At 39.3% G+C, this 20,585-nt stretch overlaps 1 long non-coding RNA gene across 2 annotated transcripts in view; it reads left to right on the top strand.

The window, feature by feature from the left end:
- The window catches only part of LOC109286016 (uncharacterized), a 122,696-nt gene extending 103,516 nt beyond the window's left edge, over window positions 1-19,180 (top strand). Inside the window, exons 4-6 of one of the 2 annotated variants that reach the window (XR_002093942.2) lie at window positions 7,610-7,733; window positions 11,330-11,459; window positions 17,964-19,180. This is a non-coding gene — a long non-coding RNA (uncharacterized LOC109286016). The remainder of the gene's footprint in view (window positions 1-7,609; window positions 7,734-11,329; window positions 11,460-17,963) is intronic. The other variant, XR_009462717.1, reaches the window with a different exon arrangement.
- Window positions 19,181-20,585: the final 1,405 nt, after the last annotated feature.

Consider the following 20,585-nt stretch of genomic DNA (forward strand, 5'->3'; position numbering starts at 1 on the left):
CATACTCTTATTTACAGTAGTAGTAAGAAGTGTCCTCTGCCTCCCATGTTTTACACATCCAAGTCCTGTTCATCTTCCCTTCTGGTATGCATAAGAACTGTCTGCACATCTAGGATTCTCCAGCCAACCCTTATCTTCCAGCCTGACTACAGGAACCTCTTCATACACATCCCCTCCAAGCACCTTATAGCATTTTGTCCCCACATCCTCCTTGGACATACCTTTCATTATGCATCCTTTAATTTACTAATTTTCTCTACAATATTAAGTATAATCTTCTGGCCCTCAAGTTCTTTGCTTTTCAAAACTCTGTTCCCACCTTATTTGTTTGCTCTTGTTTTTCATCACATTGTCCTCCACCTCTTTTCTTATGCTGGTGGCATCAGCCAGATCCTCAATTTGTTCTTTTTCATTGCTGTTACTTATGCAGAACGTCCTCCCTGAACTTGTTCACAAGGGCATTTCCCTCCAATCTTTCAAATCCTCCACTGAAACCCACTTCTGGCCTGAGCCAACTAAAAATAATTAGATACAGTCCAGTTGGGAATAGAAGATATTTTTAAAACAGACCACTATGCTTCATTTATCACTTGCCTGCTTAGACTGTGAACTTCTGGGGGCAGGAACAGCATCTTACTGATTTAAACTGTGCCTAGAATATTGCATGCGTGGCTAAAATTCAAATTATTATTGTTATTATGAAACATTTCCAATGGCAAAAGTGGCAGGTTGACACCTAACTCCTCACTGACTTTCTTGTTAGAATTCCTCACAACTACCTCTAAAAAATCTGCACCACTCTTGGTAGCATTCATTACATTGTCTGGATGAGCATAATTTAATAGTGTTGTGGTTTTAAAATCAGTCCTTCATCTCTTTTCATTTCCCATTCCCCCCCCCCCCCCCAAAAAAAAAAATAAAAATCAAGATTCAATATCCTGGATATCCTTTCCTGAAAAAATAATGCCTTTGTGGCAGTTGCGCACACCAAGATTTCCATAAGTGATTAGTGCTTCTGCATGCCTCAGTTAAGGGGACCTAAACCCATGAAAAATAAGAGCGGGATGGATGATCAAGGCCTTTTTGAAAATTAGGGGCTTTAATGTATCTAAAGTTTGGGCATCCAAACACCAAGTTGTCTAGAAATCTTCAGTCAGTTTTGAAAATCCTGGCTGTGGCTATTAATACATTAATTCCTATGCTCTCTGAGCCCCTTACAGACACATCTGGAATCAGGTGTGGGGCAACAGCCTGCAATTCTGAAAGAATTTCTACCCTTATTGGGAACACCAAAAATTCATGAATGCAGTATAGGCTTGGTTGTCCACTGTGGTACCCATTCCCATTCAAAGGACATTTGTCCTTTTTACTAAAATAGCATTCTGTAAACTTCCATTGGAACGTGAGGCTTCCTCACTTACCAAGGCAAAAGCAGGAGGCGGCAGAGTGAAATAAAGAAGGAGTATATGGGTGAGAGAGTAAAACACAGGGTCCACTGAAGGGAAAAAAAGAAGGAAGGGAAGAGAAGAGAAGAAAAGATGAATAAGTACAAGAAGGCAAGTAATGAGTCAGAGAGAAAGAGAACTTCCATTATCTGAGGTGACTGCCTCATGCTAGGTTAAAATTACCTCCTGTAATTATCTCCTCAGTGTTGAGGATGCCATTACTTTTTTAGAAACTACCTACTGCTATAATTTGTTCCAATGTCCAAGTTTTCTTTCTGTTCCCTTTCATAATGCCTACTGTATATTTAATATTATATGTATGTATGACAGGTTTGAAAGAAAATAGGTCAACAGTACTTAAGATAAGTAATACTTTAATCAATTTTAACATAACTTCTGATGGATAGTGAGTGAGGGTAACAAACTGCCATCAGTAATTCCTCTTTCAAATAGCAAAGACATAAAAAGATCCTATTGTATGAATTGCTTGGAGGACACAAATTATCTATTTTATATTCCCACAGAAGCTATAATACCCAGTAAGATAATGGTGAAGATATGCAATATTTTTAGTATCTACCCAGATTATTATTGATATACAATGCACAGGTAAATTGAGCCATTTTCAGCTGTATGCAGATGAATCATTCACGTATAATGGATCTGATGACAGTGAAGACCTGAATGATAAGTTGTAGCTGGACTTCGAGGCAGTTACTAATTTTATGTTTAATAGATTTTTACTTAACAGAGATCTTGTTTGGTGCAGCTTTCTAAAATAGTTTGTGTGTGTGGCTGGCCACATTGTCTGAAAAGCAGGGGACTGGACATCATTTTGGAAATTCCATTTTCAAAAAGGAAATGCCTGTCCATTTTCAGTGCAATCAAACACTACAAAGAATGGACAATACAAAAGACCTGTATTTGCAGGCCCAGCAAGCTTTAGTTAACGTGCCACCATTTTGAAGCATGGGACTTTGAATACACAAGACATTGCGGGCATTTTAATTAGAGTGGCTCCATATATGTGCAAAACAAAACCAGTGTTTTAAAGCAAGGGAGACTTTTTCTGCAAAAATCAAATAATTGTTTAAAGCACTGATGTGGGATATATTGTATTTAACTTTTAGTTCTAGTGAGTAGATGTAAACAGTTTCAAAGAATTTCAATCTATTCTTTTTCCTAATAATATAAAAGTCTGCAATGTGGCACTGTTTAGGCAAGGTAGTTATGGACATGACTAACTTTAAGTGTGTGAGCTGTCTTGGTTGACTTTGATGGGATTACTTGTGTTGTCATAGTCCACCACAGATTTAAGTATAGCACAGAATTGGGGACCTAGTGTAGAAACCCTTAGGTGACAAGACTGAAAAATCTGCAGATCCAAAAGGGCGAAATCCGCTTTGCTTACCATGACAAGAAACAGGGTATTTGATGCAGGAAGATTCTTGTGCGTACGTCCTGCTGGGACATTAGAACAGTCTTTCCTTCAAGGCTGCTTAATTACTCATAGCCAAGACTTTCTGCTTATGGTCCCATCACCAGGGTCATTGGGTACTTCTTCTCCTTCAGTTGCAGTCCCAATGGAAGGAAGGTGCATGTAAAGAAAAACTGGTGACAGTATGGTCCAAGAAAAACCTGCTCCTTCCCCAAAACTGTATGGAACAGCCCCAATAAATTGCACGTATGAGGTACCTGTGCCCCCTCAAGAGCTCTCAGCTTCTTGTCTCTTGTCAAGGGTTGGTTTCATAGAGAGCAGGGTTTGCAATTGAGACCTGCCAGACTCCCTTTAATTTAATTTACTTATCTTAGAAATGTTTATGACAACACCACATAGAGAAGAGAGTAGTAGTTTGTTCCCTAGATTCTCCACTTAATGCTGTTTTGCTAGATTTGAGTTTGCCTCATCCAGAAAAGAAAGATGGCCCACAGCCTATGAATCTGCTATTAGGAACACCATTATGATCAGTAATTAATGTTTATAGTATTGACTGGCAATGACAGCTCCCTAAGATCCCAGGCAGTGTAATTAGTGGGAAGGCACAAATTAACCTCTATTTAATTCAGTAGAATTATATCAGGGATGACTTAGGCTCCAGTGTCTTTTGTTTGTTTGGCTACTGGAAAGAAATGTTTAAAAATTAAATGGTCATAAAACAATGCTGTGTGATTTTTTTTTTAAGAAAAGCAAAATGTTTGGGGCTTAGGGTGTTCTATAAACAGTAATTGTGTTTATAAGATATACCAAAATATGAGCTCATAATTAATAAAATATATTTTGCTCTAAATGAAAGTTTTACTACATGTGAAGGATGTACTTTACACACCGCCCCTACCCCACCCCACACACACATACTCTCATACTTGGTTTTCAGGCTTTGCATCCCTCCTGTTTTAGTTTAAGGTAAGCTAAAAACCTTTTCCATTGATCTTTTTATTTCACATCCATAAAAGAAAATGCTAGGACTTTGCTATTGATTTTTTCCCCCAATATGTGGTCATTAGAAGCAAAAAAGAAGACCACACTTCTACCTTTTAATTGGGCATTTAGCAGGACAATGTTTGAAAGCAATTAATGGGAAAAACATTTTTGTCCTGTTTTATCAATTGGTCTCCAAGAAAAATGCTGCCCAAAGTAACTATTATGTGCAAGCCAGGAAACTGTTGTCCTTTTCAGTTTTTCCCATGTCACAATTTATTCATTTAATTCAGTTCTCCAAAATTACTGCAGTGCCAATTATCTCTCTATGTGTAGAAAATTAGTTTGGCCTACTTCAGCTTTTCCTTCATTTTATGCTGGTTTTCTGCTATTCTTCAATGAGTGAGTAATGTGCTATGTGAAAAAAGGGAGGATCTTCAAAAATATGTGAAGTGTCTAGAGTGGCTTTTTGGTACCTGTGAAGAGGCCCCTTGAAGAAGCTTAACGGACAATGGAATATTGCGGCTAGCAGTGGTTTATTTTGTCCACATGATTCATTTCACACGCACCCAGGCAACTGATGAATGAGGATTAACACAAGTTTTCACCTTATTGAAATGAGCGATTCAAAGCAAACAAATAGGACTAACTAGTTTGGAATATGAAATTAAAGTTTCTCTGAGTCCTTTTGTTATAGTATAAGTCACATTGAAGCTTAATTAAAAATATGATGGCTTAGGAATAATACTTAACTAACTGTTAAATAACAGTACGTTTCATGTTTGTTATTGTCACCCAGTCCACTCATCCTATGTATAAAGGCTCCATGGGACTGTTCAAATGCATTTAAAAAGTTGTTTTAAAACAAAATGAAAAAAATGCAGCATACATTATGATCACTCTTTCCTATTGTGTGTGTACACATACACGCAGTGTTAGATGCCATTATGACCATTAGATTCACATTATGTCCAACTATAGAGATAGGTAGATGGATATGATAGAAATGTTTTACATATTGCCTTTACATTAAATTAAATGAAATATAATTTATTCAAATCAATTAAGGCATATAATTATCTTGTAATCTCTTCTACTAACTTTATAGGTGCAGTTCAAAATGATGTAACTGACTATGGTGGTAAGTTACATGTCCAGCATGTTAGTTACAAGCTACAAGCTCCTAATTTACAATCTTAGCAAATTCTTTTAAAGAAAATTTGAGACAGGATAGCATCCTTTTTATAATGTAGTCAATATCTGAGCAACAAATGCATACCAGATTACACAGCCTTCCTTGTATTTCCTTCAGTAATATACCAAATTTGTAGCAAACCTCCTCACAGACACCAACTCATATCCAACTGACCATACATACCATGGAAAACATAATCTTTTTTTTTTTTTGATTATATAGTTTTCTTTAAGGCTCTGATCAAATGCTAACTGTAAGCACCTACATAACCCTATTAAGCCAAGTACACTGTTAAATGAGAGCCCAACTGATTATATATATGATACCTAAAACTTAAGACATATATATCATAGTTTTATTTTTTTTTCAAGCCCCGTATAAAAGTTCTACAGATATGTATAAAATGTCGTTTAATGCTAAATGGTAAGCTCTGTGGGACAGGACTACCTTTATGTTCTACAAATGCAGAATGCCTATCACCACGGGGTGCTACTCTTGACATAAACAATAACAGCAGGAGTAACAATAGATTTTGTTATAAAAATCATTTAACTCTCTAACTTTAATGTTTCTGTAGTGAGAAACTCCTGTTGATTACACATAATAGGAAAATGTCTGCCTTTCTCACTACTCTGACACTGAATGCCCTGTCTGAGTGTTATTATTCCTGTTATCGATACCCATATAGAGATTAATTCTCTGAGTCCGTTCAATATTCCACTGTTCCACGCTACTGTTCTCAGTGGTGGCAGATGACAGAACAAGCAGCAATGGTCTCAAATTGCAGCAAGGGAAGTTTAGGTTAGATATTCAGAAAAATTTTCTCATTAGGAGGATGGCAAAGCACTGGAACAGGGTATCCAGAGAGGTTGCAGAATCTCCATCCTTGGAGGTTTTTAAGACCTGGCTAGATGAAGCCTTGATTGGGATGATTTAGTCAGGGATGGTCCTGCTTTGAGCAGGGGGTTGGACCAAATGACCTCCCAAGGTTCATTCCAAGCCTAATTGGCAATGATTCTATGTTTTTATTAAAGATCAGGGGTGGCTAACCTGCAACATGGATTCTTCCAACTGAAAAAAACACCCCCCCTTCCCTCTGGAGTCCTCTTTGATGGTACTGAGAGTTGCACATTTAAGGTCAGAGCTTCCTATGCTAATTGTTTGGGGGCACGTTCTTGTTAGGAACGAACACAGAATGCCCTGCAGACTTATGTGGCAGGGTGGGAGTGTTTAGCCATGAAGGCCTAGGAAGTGTCTGAGAGGCATGGCTATTTTTCTGACTTTTATTGGGATCAACTGTATAGTTGGAAGTGCTGTAGGACAAGCTTTTAGGCATCAGCACACATTTCTTGCAAATACTTAATGTACTGAGGCCCAGACTCTTCATGCCACTGAGGCACCTAATTTTCCCTGTAATCATCCTAAATACCTGTAAGGATCAGGGCCTGGATGATGAACACTGTATCTCCCTTACATAGTGAGAAACTTCAGGAAAAGTTGAGAGAACAGGCAACATTACCAGTATGTCTTGGTGGTCAAGTCCAAGCTGTGCAGGTCAACAAAACAGGTAAAGAAAGAGCCAGAGCCAAAGACCCCTCTCCAAGACTACCCTAATGCTACCTCCTTGCCATTTTAACTGCAAAATTGATAGTGCAAGTGACTTAACAAGTTATAAGTGTCTTTATAATATACAGAGGGGGATGAATCTCTCTCAAGAAGCTTGTCACTAAACTGCTTTAAGTTCATAAATCAGCAGTCTCAGACTTCACCTAGAAATCAACTGTTCTGCCTACATACTGTATAGCCAATGTAATTTGATGCACTGTCATTGGGAAAAACTTTAAGAAACAGACACCTAGAGCTTTTATACATGTGCTCTGGGAGCATGTGGGGAGGGAGGGGGAGGCAGCTCTAAGAGCAACTCTAATTAAAGCATCTGAAGTGTCACATGCATCAGTGTCCCCGCATTGAAAAATGGTGGTGGGGGCGCTCTAACTAATGCTCATCAAATGAGCTTTAGTTAAAGTGTCCCTGCTGCTATTTTTCAGCATGGGGACACTGATACACGTGATGCTGGAGTCCGCTGGAGCACAGTAATTACCACACTCCAGCACACTCGATTGAGTCTGCCCCGATGCACTGTAATTACAGCATGTCAGAGCAGCCTCCCTGCATGTATATAGGCACCCTTATGTTCTCCACTGCCTGCTTTATTGTGTCACAAGACAGTCCTATGCTGAACAGACTAGTCAAGTTGACAAAGGTATCTCTAACCAAACATTCAACCTTCTTGTCCAGCAAAGGCTATACCAAAATTGCCAGAATTAATCTTCCCACAACAGGTACAGATTATGATACAGGCAACCTTCATTCTGGTATTTCCTAATTTTGCAATGACTTTACAACCTGAATGTTCCCTTTAATGTTGATTTTTAACATAATTATGTATTTATTTTTAATAATTAGATTCCATTATGTAGATTTATATCAGCTTTCAAGATGGGCTGTCAGTAGGATTAAGATTTATAAACATATACCGCACATTTCCAGGAATCGTGTTAACAGAGCAACAGGTAGCAGCAGAAGGCCATTATCCTTCCTGGGGAACAGTCACTAAGGAGGGAAAGACGCACTCTTTGGCAATGTGCTCTACATTGATGGATACAGAGTAATGGTGAGACTCAGGACACCTGAAATGTGCTTTAGTCTTCATGGATAATTCTGCTCCCGTTTATCAAACCCAATGTCTGTTGCCTTCTTGTTCCTATCTACAACCCGACAACCATGTTTTTCCTGTCTCCTTCTCTGTTTCTTTTGCCATTCTCTCTTCACCTTTTTTGCTCCTGCCCATTCATTTTAGCTCATACCATCTTCCTCCATCTTATAGTCAGCGAGGACAGGAAGTGGATGCAGAAAGGCTGGAACTTGGGAATCTGGGGTTGCTGGTGGATGATTTGTGAGCTGCAGCATATACGAGTTCCACACACATGGCAGGAAATGGTAGGCTAGATGGAGACTCAACCTTGGCCTTCAAGTTCAACAGAGCTCTTGGGTTTTAGGTGAACTACTGTTGGGAGCTGAGCTCAGTGGTTTATATTGTAAGTATAGGCTTGAGAGCAGACTTCCGGTCAACACTAACTAACAGCACACATATAACCCAAAATTCAGTATCAGTCTAGTGCCTCTTTCTGGCTGATTCCTTATGGTCATTGTTTTATTAACCCAAACACAGAACTTAGGCAAAATCTCAAAATAAAGTATTTCTCCAAGAGCTAGTGTCCAGAGGTTTTCCCCCTTAATCTCCACGTTTATGAGCATACAGCTGGCATCTACTTATCACAATCCAAAGGGGCATTGAGCCCTTTGCAGGGGTCCCTTCCCGGATGGATCTGGCACCAGACACTTAAAGGCCATAAATCCTCTAACTCCTGTCCACCCTCCCATCAGATCTACTCCCCTTTCCAGCCTCAAGCACCTTCATCACTTTCTCCCTCTGCCTTGTCCTGCCCCCAAATTTTTCTCTGCTTTCTAGTCTGGTGGCTTCCTATTTGCTGCCTGAACTCTAGTAAGGGGTACACTGATTGCAGAGGAGACAGTCTCACTTCCTGTGTCCCAGTAGGTGGAAGGAAAAAGTTAAAACCTTGTGGTTTTAGCCTGGAGCATGCCCGGTTAGCTGGAATCTTTAGAGAATTTTGCTGCTGAACTCTAACAAGTCCAAACTATGATTTTTTTTCTCTCCCAAAGTCTTGTAACTTAGTCAGATATGGGCAGTTTTTCACTGAGATAGGACAATGCAGCTCTTTGACACATAAATGATCCTGTCAGCTACATCTCAATCTCATATTTTTCAGTGTCGGAAAAAAATATTTTTCTTTATTCACAATCTCAGAAACAGCTGAAATGTTTTGACTGAACCTTTAATACATTTTCAGTGGCAGGTATCTGCATCAGACAGAAATGTTGTTTGAAGTCTGACCAAGCAGATGAAGATGGAAAGTACTAAAGTTAATCAAAAATTTAATTTTTAATTTAATGGAAAATTCCAACATTTTGGAATTTGCCTTGATGTTAAACTGATACAAAAATGTCCAAAATTGGAAATTTCCTTTAGAAAAATAATTTTTAAAAAATGTTGGTTTGGGAACTTTGAATCAGTTTGTTTTAATGAAATCAGACATACTATAAAGTATTATAGGTATTATAGAGCAAGTATGTATATAATACATATCTTATATGTGTATATTATATAATATAGAAGATATTAAAATTAATGTAAAATCAAAAAATCAAACCAAAATGAATCAAGACAAAACTCAGAATGAATTTTTTTATGAAAACAAAATGTTTCAGCATTATTAAAATAAGAATATAAAAACTATCTGTTTTTCCAATTAAAAGCATAGCTAAAACTGACATGTTCCAACAGAAGATTTACATTTTGATGAAACAAGTTTCCAGTAGAAAAACTCTTCCATGTGTTTTGACCAGGTCTAACATTAACAATAGGTGGTGCTGTCAGCTCTACCTATAATTGAATTGGCATATTTGGCAAGTGCTGCTCTATGTTTACAAGCAGATGCAGATTATTTTAGTTCCCTAAGTTTCCAACTTTAAAAGCAAATGGCAAACCCACTACAGGTGGGCAGGTGCTTCAGTTTTACACTTTCTCCCCTGATCCAGTAAGCATTATCTCAGTCTTGTTTGGGCCAAATCCTAGTCCAAGCCCCCATCTCAGCTAGATACTATGATACTAAACTAGTATGGTAGGACAATAGAGATGTATGAAGCTTGGCATCCCCATTACACTAGACTGAGAGTGTTCAGCTTCTGTCCGTGGGCTAGACCTGACCCATGGAGCTGTGTCATCCAGCCTTTGGGTCCAGAAATTTGGCAGCAGGGGAGTGGCTTCAGGATTCATTGCTGTGGCACCCAGAGCTACAGCAGTTAATGCTGCCACTAATCTCCTGCTGACAAATTTCCAGACCCATGGGGAACCCTGCAGGGGCTGCATGACATGGCCAGGCATGTGAGATTGGTTTGTGGTCAGATCTGGCATACAGGATCAGGCTGGCTCATGGAGTCTCTCCTCATGCAGATCCAGGTCTTGAGGCTGAGCTGGTCCACCAGATCACAACTGTACACTGACCCTGTGCTGGATCAAGCCTGCAGTCTGATTCCATGTGCCAAGCTTGCACTGGCCTGCAGAATGATCCTGTGTGCTAAATCTGCACTGTATCAGGCCCAAGGACTGACCCTGCACCGTTCATCCAGTCTGCAGGCCCAGATAGGTTAAGCACCACTGCACTAGACACTATAACACATGCTTCTGCAAAAAATGCTTGACCCTACTCTCCTTCAAGTCCATGAAAAAATGTTCATTCATTCCAGTTGGACTAGGATTGGACCCTGATTTCCCTAAAAATCTCATATATGTACTAATAAAGATGAACGAAAACCCAGAGTTCCATAGCATCTCTGTGAGAGTGTTTTCAGAGCAAATGAACAATACTGTTCTCAAAGATTCTCAGAATCACTTGCAGACATTCAGTAGGAATACTGAGTGAGTCAACAGAGTATCACTATTACTTATATAGCTAAAGGAATCCTCATAGATACTTAATATTCACCTTTGTCCAGAGGATCATCAACTGGCCCCACAAATGCTTTTCCATGCTATGCAGTATTGGCAATGTTCCCATCATCTCGCCATTGGCTATGGTCAGCTGGAATGGACATTTATTTAATTCATACAGTATTTCCATGGCCCTGGTGAACACTACAGGTTGACATTCAGGCATTTGCTTCCCTAGAAATGGGTTGGTCAGCTGTGGAAACCAGCAATCTAGCCGAGTGACAATGATTTTAACATGCAAATAATTTTAAAACTCATCATAATGAGAATCACTGGATTTCTGGCAAGATGTGTAAAGGAGCAGATTCAGCGAGACTGTGGACACATCTACACATGCTTTAAGGCACTCTTTCTAATGTGCATTAAATTCAGTACCTCCAATGTGAGGTGTTAAAAAAATATGCACTAGGCTGCCTTAATGTGCACTAATGAATACACAGTTTTTAAATGATGCTTAATGCACAGTAGCCTATTTTACTGTACATTAGTGTAATCGCACAGTTTTTTACATGACACTTTAATGCTCAGTAAAATAGGTTACTGCACACTAAAGCACATGTATAGATGCACCCTGTAGTACCTAACTTTTACGTGTATGGTCACAACAGTTAATATATGTTTCATTATGTCATTCACAGTGGATCATTTTAAAAAAGAAGGACTGAGAGACTTCCGGTCCAGTATCTTTTCCAGCCTGGCATTTGGACTGGCGGTTGGAGAGAAAAGCAGCTTCAAGTACCCTAAGTCAGAGAAAGAAATTGGACACAGGTAAGCGCTCTACCCCCTAAACTACTGAATGAAAGGTAATTACAACCACCTCTTACTGTGATTTGTGCAGAGATGGATTTGCTTTGGGAATGCCTATCCATTTGAGTGCCATAGGCGGAAGAATGTCTTAGTTGGTAGCTTTACATAAGGCTTTGAAACATTATTTCTCAGCACTGTCAACATTTCCAGTATGTGCTAGTGATTCTTAGGCAGTTCCGAGTGGGCCAAGGAAAATGAGAACTAGGGAATATTATTAGTGAAAGCTCTGGTGCCTCCAAGGTGAAGCAGCAGCTGAGTAAGGGTTCTGATCTAAATGTTAGACTTGGGTATCAACAAAGGTAGTTGGGTGGGACTTGGACATCTAAAACACTTTGGGAGTTTAGTTATTGTTCATCAAATATTGACAGATCAAATTAACCAGCTTTTTAATCACCTGGAGGTAAATGTTGAGGAATAGAGGCTCTGAGGTTCACTGGCCACATCTACATGAGAGGCTGCCTGTGCAGTCATTACTGTACAGTCATTGTTTATACAAGTACTACATGACTGTGCAGTAACTTGCAACATTCTTGTAATACTGACTGCACAGTAGCCAGACAATACCATGCAGTAGTGTCACATCACATCTATGAATCTATGAATCACATTTTCTGCCATGTGACGCTACTGAGCAGTAGTCTCAGGCTACTGTGCAGTCAGCATCTCATCTAGATGTGACCATTCACAAAAAATCATTAGCATATATTACAAACAGTCAACAAAATAGTCTCTTGGCAAGACAGTACTCTCCCTCCAAATCCTAGAAGCTAAATAGGTCCTATTAACTCCAAAATGTAAACAATTGAGGAGAAGGATCTAATTCCAATGCCATACCACCTATTGTCAAACCTATCCCAAAATCAAGATTCAGAACATGGCCAGATATGAGATGAACTAGAAACTACTTAGTATGGTGTTGCAGTTGCCATAGAGATTATAAAATCTAGAACTAATATACATGAGTCATCTTCCATCTGGGCATTGAAGGCATTCTATAAATTGATGTAGGCAACCTCTAAAGCCATCAGAGAGAGAAACCCCAACAGTTTAAGCAGGAGTGTTGCGGTTCAGTAGAACAAACTATATGACAATAGTAGTTTCATCACAACCCTGTCTGAATATTCAGTGTACAAAATGGACATGTTCGTAACACCCAGTGTTAACCTAGAAACCTAAAAATTACCATAAACTTACTACTGCCCAATCCTTTTAATTCATGCTGAATGATGCATCCTTCTGGGCTTGCCTGGGATAATCAGAGACAAGATAATGGACTTGTCAACAAATGTAGTAGTATCTCTGTCTCCCAGCATACTTGGTCCTATTAAAGATCATAAATTTAATTGCTGAGGTCAGTATTAGATGCTGTATTTCCAGTCTACACCTGCTCTTTGGACTATCGCTGCATGATTTTCATCATAACAATAATCAAGGTTCCAAGTTCCCCAAATTCATGCCTGCTGCAAAGAATAACTGTTCACTGTCTTATGTGCTAGCAAATGAATGCAACAGCTACTACCACATACCAATATGAGGGTCTGTAAAATACACCTGTAAAATAAAGCCGTCTGATATTTTAACCTGTCAACAACTGCTCATACAGACTACACTGATTTTTATTTCCATTCTTGTCTCATGGAATTCACACCCCAAAAATTACATATACCCTTTTTCTACCCATTCTTCTCAGTTTTCACCTCCTGAGAAAAAATGATGGCAAATATGTAGCTTGACTGTCATTATCCCGAAGGTGGGAGACAAAACTGCTCAAAACTAGAAAGCAATCATGCCGTCCTCAAGGAATTATAAACTTCTTATTCAGCTGGGGCAATTGTACTGGAAACTTAATTAAAATTACTTTGTCTTCAGTGTTCAAAACATGCACTTCTAGAGCTGCTATTGCCAGACAAAAGCATTTAGTTTTATGAAAACCCTAACTACACCTGCTTTTTCATACAAGAAGAGACTCTTCCTTTGTGTTTGACTAGAACCCATGTAGACCAGTCTCGTGAGAGAGTAAGAACTAAGGGAAGATGGTTGATTCCCTCTTGAAGCCACTTTGCAGAGGTTCAGTGGAAGGGCACATGGCTTAAAGTGCATTGCACTCTCTGGGGACCTGTTACTACTAACTGTTTTTGGTTAGGAAGAAACCCCCTGCAGTCCCAGTGTGGGGAGAATGGAAGAGCAACATGCATCTGACCATTAGTCAGGATTTGGCCCAGTGGAATTTTTCTCAGTAAGTAAAGGTTGTGACCACACTTGTGTTACAAGATAGATGCCAACTGGTGTATGTCTGATAGCACATATGTAAAAGTTGCACATGCATGTTGGAGTCTCATCAACCACAAATCCAGAGGCCAGACCTAGTGCACTGAGGGGTCATATCACTTATGCTATGTTCAAGTAGTTTAAAAATCACAAGTCAATATAATCACACCATTCACCAATTAAAGCACAACAGTCCAAATGATATACATGCTGAGTAATCTCCCTGCAGTTTTAATCTTACACATGCATGCACACTTGTTACATTACATTATGCTATGTTACGTTACAATGCTACATTACATTGTGTTGTGTTGAGTTGTGATATATGATATGATATGATATGATATATGATTGGCTGTCCTAAACCACTATATAGCTCTGCTCTACACAGTTAAACAGCTGCTGCATTGTAGACCATTAGTGATAGCTTTTTAGTAGTACAGCACAATTCCTCTTTGTATAGTAGTGCTTTGGGATCTGTCTTGATGAAATCTGCCATACATAAATGTAAGCTCCAGTTAATACTGCTTGCCATAAGCTGAGTAGCCATGGGGCACAACGGGTCCTTTTAGCTCCAAGCGCTACAGATTATTCCTCTGGATTTAAGGGAATAACTTGTCATAGAGTGAAGAACAGATCAGCCAGCTGATCCTGCAAGAGCCCAAGAGGACAGCCATCTGCCCAAATGAAATTAGAAACGAGGGAATAGCTATAGTGGCCACAAGGTTGCCCTTTACTCAAGGAGCAAAAATTCAGGAGCTTTTATTGCCTCTGTCAGGGATGAAGCAGAAGCTGTGTGAGAAGGAGGATAGTTCAGACTTTAGCCCAGGTTTGTTGAAGTTGCAAATCATAGCAACCATTTACTGACCCGTTAGCTGGAAACCAATGAAAGTATTACAGTGGTTCTACTGAACAGTTTCGATTCACAAACCTCTTCACAGTCACCTCCCCCAATTAGAGCTGGGAAAGAGCACAGAATTTCTGTCCCTCTGAAGACCACAGAGAGCTGCAAATTTCAGCTGTTCTGTCTGATGACTAGTGTGCTGATTATGGACCCATCCAGACACATGGAAACTCCACAGGAAAAAGCTCCCCAATAGGCACACATTTGTAATCTCTTGTGAATAGAGCCCTAAGTACCCATTAACTATTGCTCAATTACACGGGAACTCTACAGAAGTAAATATGGCATGCACATGAATATCAATTAAACCCATTATGATCAGTGCTGTCGTGAGTCAGGAGGAAAATGTGCATAATCTTGACAAGGCAATGAAGATATGCATATTTTTACTTGTGTTGATTAAAATAGAACGTTAAGCTAATAAAAGCTTTTACATTTTTTAAAAATAGTTTAACTGGCTCAGAATAGCTTTAAATCATATTCGCTTGTAATTTCAGCTTTTAAAATGAGCTTGGAAGGTATCTTTTAAAAGAGAAAAAAAAATCTCTTCCCTTACTCCTATCACTCACAATTTCTTTTTCCTCCTGCTCTTGTTTAGATTTTATAACACTGCTAATATATACAACACTTTAAAGTACGGGCAATAATATTTAACTTTATGAGACATTAGATACTTGTATAAAAAACTGTATTGATGGAAGGTATGATGTAAGGACAGTTCTAGCCTGGGAGACAGTGAAATTGAAGCCAATGGAGCTCTAATAATTCATACCAGTGAGGGCTGGCCCATCTTGTGCATCCATAAGTAAGTCCAAAGTGAAACAGGGTAGAATTGGAAGGACAATATCCTCAGTGTGTTACTTATTGACAAATGAGATCTTTATAGGGAGAGCTGTGGACATTTCCTGTAGTAGGAGCAGAATTGAAATGCAAGTGAACCAGTCAGAGACTAACTGATTTACATAGAAATTATGGGGATGCACCAGAGGCACCATAGTAAAGGTTACATCTTCATTTCCACTTTGATGGCATCTTAACTGCAGTCTCCTAAGCTTCCTGAATATTTTTTTTAATAAATCAAAATCACCAACGTACTCTGCCAAGTGCTACTGAATTTTGGGAAGTATGTCATCTTCGGAGAAGGGAGAGGATAATACTACTAAAGTCACTAAGGGCTGAGGTACTGAGTCACAAGTATTTTGGACATTTCCCACAGGCCCACACAACATACAAGTGTGACTGTTACTTGCAGGATTTTGAAATTTACCTTGAATTTTGAAATAAGCCAATGTTCCCCTGTGATTTAAATTAGCAGAGTGTTTCTATTGCTTTGTATTAAATAACAATTGTGTTTTGAGATGGTTCTTATTAAAATCACAATTTGCAGGAATATATCAATGTCTGCTGATTGAACTCAGAGACAGGTGCAGACCCAGAGACTGAAAATATAACGTTGAGTTTGAGTCAGGGGAGGTTGGTAATTAACCCCTGGACGCAATAAAAAGTAGGCTGGCACAACAAAGTCATAATAAAAGAGAGTAATCAGTCTGACTTCTGAACTGAAAACAAATGCAAGAGCGTGATAACTTTGGAAAACAGAGAGGAAAACTTGCCTTCCAGGGCTCTCTGCTGTGTTCATTTGAATTTCAGCTGCTGCTGCTACCACCACCATAACAGTATGAACATGTGTTGGAGGCACAAGGCAAGCAGCGCAGGCCCTCTGAAGGCTTCTTCTGGTGCCCTACTCTCCCCCATCCCCTCCAACTCCAGGGGCAGGGCTGTGGCTCCCATCGCAAAGGATCTAGGGATGTGAGAGGACATCATTCCACCCCCTCTTCTGTTCCCCAGATATACCATGAAGGAAGGGGCTATGCAGGGCTTCTGGGGACAGGCAGGGGCTGTACAAGGCTGCCTTTGCCATAGCAAAGACTCCTAGCAGGGCAGGGAGCCATACTAGCTCCCCCTGCTTGGGGCTTATGCCCTGGTTATGCTACTGGGGCCCAGTGCTGTTGACACTTACTTCCAGGCTACGTCCTTCCCACCATGATTTGGGACTTTGTGCAATGTATCCAGCCAGCACTATGGGCTTGAATCCAGTTATGAGGTGTCCTATAGGCTTCAAAGGCACTGAGGCATGTGCTTTGCTAAACAGGAACGGACTTCAGCAAATATTTAAAATAAAGGCCTTGGTGTTTGAAAGACTAGATCCTTTAGTTAACATTTAAGTACCTAATTTGCCTGACCCTACATTTTCAAAATCATACATAAGCAAAACAATTGCTGCTTAAATGTATCTACTGCCCTTGATGATTCAAGAGAACGTAGTGTCCATCCCAAGTGACACCCTTTTCTTAGAGGGGCATGAACCAACAAGTAACTGTTGGTTACTTGTTGAGAGGCGATGACTACCCTGCACAGTCCTGTTAACTGAATGCAAGGGAGCTGAAGGCAGTCACAAGAGGCTCTCAGTAGCTCCGTATAAGTCCTTGGCCAAGTCCCCTAATCTTTGAGTTTATTTTCCCATGCAATAAAGGAATAGTAACACCTAACTTAAAAGAACATGCTGAGGCTTAATAAAATAACATTTGAAACATACTTTAAAGATGAAAAGTGCTGCGCTATGTAAGTGGTATTATGTCTTTTCATCTGCCAGTCCAACAAAAAGGCAACTTGACACTTGAAGAGACATGGACCTGGAGTTTTAAATTAGCATATGTAAAATATATTTAATAAGCAGGATCGCTAATGCTTTAATGGGACATAGTAAGCTTGCGGCAAATGGGGCACTGAGCTAATTTTTAGTCTCTTCAGTTTTATATTACTAGGAAACAATTTGAGGGGACAGAGTTTCCTGTGGAAATTATTCTGTTGGCGAGGCTGACTAAATAAAGCTTCCTACAGGAGCTAGGCAATAAATAATACCTTCCTTGACAAGGCTAAGGGTTTTGCCATTATGTGGAAGGCAGAGAGAGACTGAAATAATTAAAGGTGCTTATGCTGGTGTAGAAGCACAACAAATGAAGTATGCTTGGATTTTCCCTTCACAGGAGTTAAATCTGTGACCTTCTGTACCAGAGGAGAGTCCTTTGTGTTCTGAGCTTTAATAACCTTACTATGATTTGATTCCTTCCAGAGCTCATGCAACACTTGTTATATTTATTTTTACTAACTCTAGCCTTTTTCTTTAGCTAAGGGAGTATTATTGTAATCTTTAAGCAAAGAATAGCTTGTTTTTGTTTTTACTTTGATTATCTTTACATCTTAATACCTCTGCTTTATCTCTTCTGTTTCAGAATGTTTCCTTTACCTTGTGGAATACCATTAGAAGTCTCAGTACAAAGGCAAAAGCTGTGGTTGCTATAGCAATAACCAATCTGATGAAGCTGTGACCTAAATCATGACTGAGGAAAATAGTACCTTGTCTATATCACTGCAGTTACTGCTTCTTTGGATTATGCGATCGGTATACACAATTTATTACCTAAAATGAACTCTTTAACTCCAGTACATGAGAAAAGTAAAGTGATACTTCCCTTACTATAGACCTTGAAAAGAGCATAGACAGCTTAAATCTATGCTAAAGTTTAGATATGGGCAGGAATTCTGTTCTTGGTGTCTTGCTACCCCATCCCTGCAGGGAGTTCCTGGAGCATTAGTCTCTTCCCTGGAAGTCCAGACTTTGGCCCTTGATTACTGAAACCTCCTTAAATCAAGTCACTGAGAGTTGATAGTAGACAGCACTGACACATATTGACCATGTCAGTACTGTCTATCTGCTCACGTTTAACCTCCTAAACTCTTAGAGGTGACGCCTATTCCAGAGTTAAGCATGGAGTGCAAACTCTTGCAGACTTTTCTTGTTGGTTTCTCTTTGGTGGTTATAAAGTTTGGTGGGGCCATGCCAAAAATATTCCTTAAGAGGATAAACATGAGCTCTTCAACAGGTTTCAAAATCCCTCTAGCCAGTACTTGAATCCCTTGTGTGATAAAACTCATATTTATTTGGTAATTTTCTCACCAGCCTTGCTTTGAGTCATAAAATGGATTGTAATAGATGTATAATAGACATTATTAAAATTTCCGGATGAGTGTAAACACAGAGTTACCCACTCACATAATGTCACACATATAGTGCAATATATCAAATATGGGCAACTATTATCAACTATATGATACTAGTATGCTGGATGATTCTTAAAATAGTAGATTGGTATGACCTCTGCCAAACCAGCTCTAGGACTGCAGGAATGACAAAATCCTGGAGTCCTAGAACTGGTTTGGCAGAGGTCATACCAATCTGATAAGTAGCTAACTAAGAGACACTTGTATTGTTTTTATTCCTCATGGTTAGTCCCTTTCCTTTCCTGAGGCAAATGCAAGTGGATAAATCTTAAGCATTCAGAGACAATTAAATGTATGTATATTATTCTATATTGTATTCTATGTTATTTAAATTGAAATAGTGCGGAAATAAAAAGTTTGAAGAATAAACTTCATCAGACCCATGAAACAGCAGAAGTGTATTGGCAATTCCAACTGCTTTGAACCTGACAAGTAGCTAGCTAAGAGGTTCTTGTGGTGCGATTACCTTCCCTGCTAGTCCCTCTCCCGTCCTTCTGCTGTAAACCCAAGTGGATAAATCTTAAGCATTCAGAGACAATTAAATATGCTGGATGGTGCTCATTGGGAAATCAAAGTTGCTGTCCTTGCTGTCAGAGATTTAGACTGGAGATGCACAAACGGTAAAGAATCCTGGCTGCTGAACTATTTGGAGAGATCTAAAATTACCCATTTCTTATGGCCACCTGGTCTCTTAAACATCTGCTGAGTGCTTGGCTCAGCTACTGACTGCTATCTGAATTCACACCGCACGACATGATGTGTCACAAGTAGTGTGACACAACAATGGCATTTTAAAGGGAAACACATTTTATTTTTTTTAGACTGATATAAAATAGCCAGTCCATTAACTTTCTTCATATTGTTGTTTCTTGCCTCCTGGATGATTAAAATAAAACTAGGTCTAAAGAGTTCAGGTTGTTCACAACATGGAAGATTCAGCAGTTTGCAACTATTTTCAATTGCTGTAAATTAGTCCATCACAGAGAATCACTAGTTCTTGGAGTCTTAATTGGGAGTTCTTGAGTTGTAGTCAAGACTTACTTGTAGTACAAAAACTCGGGGATCACTTCAATTTTCCAAAAGCTTTTCTACCTCCTCAGCATTAGTGTCTGATTGATGCTGGTGCACTTTATGAACTGGAAATGATGTGGCCACTGGCCAGGATGCAATATTATAAAATATTACAGCAAGAAGACTTAATATTTCATGACTAAAGAAGTTGATGCCTGGTCCACTCTGGAAGAAGGGACCTTTGATGAAAATAGCACCCATATATAGTCCAAGCTGAGACAAAGAATCCAAGGGATAAAATAATGAAAATTGAGCACTCGATACACGTACACTTTGATGAGTTACTTTTGTGCTTCCTGTTCCTTTTCCCAGCAGAGTTCCTGCTGCTTTGTGGGGAAATTGAGCTAAAAATATTTTGATTTCTTAATCTCATTGTCATTTGCAATATGGCATGCATGGTATTTTTTGTTAGCATTATATTACAAAGCAGTATTGCTCTTTTCATCTGTGATTTCTGACTCTCTCTCTATTCCTGCCACTGTCCTCTCCCATGTCTCCCATGCAGAGTCTCCCTATACCTAGAGACAGATCAAATCAAGGCATATATGCATCTGGATTTTGTATTGACAAAATCTTTATGAAGCATAAGTGTCTATAACTTTCATACACGTGCATGCACAAGGGATCAATACCTAGTTTCTACCAGAAGTGGGAATGTCCATTTCTTCATGCTGTAGATTTAGAATTTCCTTCCTTGATCAACCTCTTTATTTCCAGTTTAC

The sequence above is a fragment of the Alligator mississippiensis genome, chromosome 5, assembly GCF_030867095.1.
Source record: "Alligator mississippiensis isolate rAllMis1 chromosome 5, rAllMis1, whole genome shotgun sequence".
NCBI lineage: Eukaryota > Metazoa > Chordata > Crocodylia > Alligatoridae > Alligator > Alligator mississippiensis.